Below are 3,862 nucleotides of genomic sequence, written 5' to 3'. Positions count from 1 at the left end.
CATTAGAACACCATCTTCTTTATTGATGTTCCGTTATCTTGTGTTCGCCTCTCTCTCAGCGATGGTTCTCTCTCTCTCTCTCTCTCTCTCTCTCTCTCTCTCTCTTATGATATAGATTCATGCCAGTGAAAGCTTCGTTGCCATTACGAAGAAAGTTAATAACACTACGTTTAGGAACAACAATGGAGTCACAAAGTAATTCATTACTTTAGTATTGCAGTGTAATTATAAACAGTGTGCATTGTCTTTCGTTTTACTTTTATCTTAACACTACACGTAGTTTGCATTTCATATCAAGCTTTTCTTTTTATGACAGAGTATATATATATATATATATATATATATATATATATATATATATATATATATATATATATATATATATGTTTATATATCTGTATATTTTTATATATCTGTATATATATACATATATATAAAGAAATTTATATATATACATGTGTATATGTACATGTATATATACAGTATATATATATATATATATATATATATATATATATATATATATATATATATATATATATATATATATATATATCACTCCTCCTCGTAACATAACTGTCTGTGGCTTTACATAACTTAAATGGTTTCAAAATTTCGGTATGGGAGGATTTACCAGCCCACAATTCATATAAAAATCCCCTACGAACTGCATCGATGCATTGGATCTATTCAAGTAATGCCTAAATTCAAGCCTGTCGATTTCTTCAGTTTTTTTCTGGTACTTTATTTTTAAAGAATCGCTATACTTTTATCTTTTAAAAGCAGAAAACTATTATTTCATGGTAACAACAATCCTTAATGTTCCCTACATTACAATGTTAGTAGCGACACATTCACACACACAAAATAAAGTTATATTTTCCCGTCACTAATAGCACATTCACGCCAAAAACAAAACGTTTCTAATTTGTACCACTCACACATTCGAATTATACAGTTGGTTGCTTTACTTTACTGTTAATTGTCATCAATGATCCAATCATACCCAAACAAAACGATTGCCCGAAGGATCCTAGAGTTCATTGTCAGTAATATCCGTTTCAAACCCAAATTATTTAATATCTTCTGAGACTAACTTTCTTTTTAATTGTGACACGTTCATAAAAAACCCACCCAGATGCTTGACATACCTACTGTTTACTGTCACGAGTAATGGATGTCACTCTTCCCAGTCAGTAATGAGACTTTCAAATGAAAATAATACAATTGCTTCATGTATTCTCCTGCTCCCTGTCATAATTACATTCCACGCCAAAGGAACACAGCTACATTTCATATCCTGATGTTTCTTGACTATAATGATGAGTACACATAAATAATAAGACAACTGACAGACACATCTCTCTGTTTCCTCTCAGTAATGACGCTTTTCGGTTGATCGGCAAATTTACTGACGTAATTACACACGGGTCTCAAAAACAGTGGGATGAAGTACTTATTTTTTCCCACTTGCAGTGAGACCACTACAACAAAGGACCCGCTAACGGAAAAATCGCTGATCTCTGGAGATATTTTGTTTTTTTGAGCTGCCTTCTTCATGGTTTTTCCAAGATTAATATTCTATAAATGCTGTCCTTGCACCATCGCGAATCTTGTCCTGAAAGAACAGTTTTCAAGGCTGCAATTAAAAATTTCAGTTTTCACAAAGGATCATACATAAATTTTGAATAAAACAAGAGATGTTATCAAATATTTATTAGTTTAGAAAGCACAAGTTTACTATTTAGAATGGTTTAGTGAATTGTAGTATCCTGTAGAGCCTGAAACAAAAAAAGAATTTCCATTATATCTAGTATTCCTTACCTCATGAAATACCAAGCTTTAATTTCATTTGCTAAAATGATGATACTGAATTTCAATAAATTAAATTTTAAGAGTAAAATGCAGTATCCACGAATATTAACTGCTACGGTTTATTTGTTTTTGTTACCTAAAACTTTGTAAGACAAAAGAGGACCGGTAATTAATTTCAAGATGTTGCCATTTTGGTGAAAGAAAATATTCTTGCATTTATAAACGGACTTATATACTGCATATTGTCTTAAGAGAATTTGGGTCCAGTTCTCAGTTGCCAGAAAATACTGCTGGGAAATTAAGGTGATCAGGAAATAAAATCTCTTATCAATGGCAATTCGATATACAAAACAAAAGAATGCAATGTCGACCATATTTTCAAACGTTGGACTTATTCTTTAAAAAAAAAATTTTTGTATTTCAAGAATAAGAGTAAATCTCTTCCATAAACTCTTGATTGCAGAGTCCAACGTTAATTTTATGCTTCCATTCCACCTTAAATGGCAACTGATTCAAGATTATACAGCCAGTGTTCTTTCAATAATCACATGCATAATCCACCACGACTCCCATTATGATAATTTCCAAAACCATTTTCAGAGAAGACTCGAGCACGCATTCGCAAATTTCTGAAAACCATTAAGGAGCCCTTTCATGTCTCTTCATCACGGTCGTTATCCAAAAAGGCGGTGATTATCATTATGACTAGCATAATGGCATCTGCCAGAAGAGGTCTAATTTATATTATTGGGCGCTTCATGATGTTGCACATTCAAAGCATGCATTCAGAAGTTAAGCTAATGCTTCAGGCAAAGTATGCTTGCCATGGACATTTTTGGGGCGCTTTAAAATAAAAGCATAAGAGCATAGCAAGAATTCCGTGTTTTCTCAGACGCGCCGAAACAGTTGTCACAGATCCGCTACAATTTCATGACGAGAAAGGGTAGTAATGCAACTAAAACAGTTCTCCTCGTATTTTAATGAATTTACTTACATTCTTATCCATTCATTTAATAATTTGTTAATTTGTTTTTTCTTCTAATAACTGATCTCTTCTCTTTGTATTTCTCATTACTTTCTGTTACTTCTTTCTGGTGAACAACACTTTCTTTGGAAGCTTAATTACAAGTCAGTGCCCCCTGCGTGCTTGTTCCATATGAATAGGGCTCATCTTCTGAATAATAATAATAATAATAATAATAATAATAATAATAATAATAATAATAATAATAATAATAATAATAATAATAATAATAATGGAAAATGCTCTGCTTGTGAGCAAGAAAATGTTACGTCTTTTCTTTAGCAGAAATCCGACAGAAAATATATGCAAATCTTAAAACCAAGTTCTATAGCGACAATGAACCTCAAAGGCTTTACAAAATTAGGCAACTTAGGTAACACATCGTTTATGTAGGTAAAAAATTTAATATACTTACCTTGCTTGGAAGCCACAATTTATTCTATGGCAATGCTTCTCTCCATTGGTCCCCGTAGGTCGCATTCACATAAACATGCTGAAATATAAAGGAAGTTACCAGCTTTCTTTCGATATTTTACATATGGTTGCGTAAAATAATAATAATAATAATAATAATAATAATAATAATAATAATAATAATAATAATAAAAATAATAATAATAATATATTGTTGAAGGTGATAGCTGCATTCGGTTTATATAGAGTTTTCTCTGTTTTTCTAATAACCGACTTTTCTTGATTACTGCACTGTGCCAGTAACTCTCCGATACTCGTCATTTCTGGAAATAAATTATATCCCGATCTACGACTATTTCCCTCCCCAGAAATGACAAGTATCGAAGTCACTGACACAATGCAGTAACCAAGAAAAGTCAGTTATCCGAAAAACAGAGAAAGCTCTATATAAATTGTATGCAGCTGATGCAGCCATCACCTTCAACAATACATGTTTGAAAGAGGGTCTACTACCCACATATAATAATAATAATAATAATAATAATAATAATAATAATAATAATAATAATAATAATAATAATAATAATAATAATAATAATAACAGTTTCC

General features: G+C 31.3%; 1 protein-coding gene across 1 annotated transcript in view; it reads right to left on the bottom strand.

The window, feature by feature from the left end:
- Positions 1-1,703: 1,703 nt before the first annotated feature.
- LOC136835679 (zwei Ig domain protein zig-8-like) overlaps positions 1,704-3,862 on the bottom strand; it is a 79,723-nt gene continuing 77,564 nt past the window's right edge. Inside the window, exons 10-11 of the mRNA XM_067099519.1 lie at positions 3,255-3,332; positions 1,704-1,781 (exon numbers count right to left, since the gene is read on the bottom strand). The gene's annotated coding sequence lies outside the window, so the exon portion shown is untranslated. The remainder of the gene's footprint in view (positions 1,782-3,254; positions 3,333-3,862) is intronic.

This window comes from Macrobrachium rosenbergii, chromosome 4 (assembly GCF_040412425.1).
Source record: "Macrobrachium rosenbergii isolate ZJJX-2024 chromosome 4, ASM4041242v1, whole genome shotgun sequence".
NCBI lineage: Eukaryota > Metazoa > Arthropoda > Malacostraca > Decapoda > Palaemonidae > Macrobrachium > Macrobrachium rosenbergii.
This window is presented reverse-complemented; position numbering and strand designations above follow the sequence as displayed.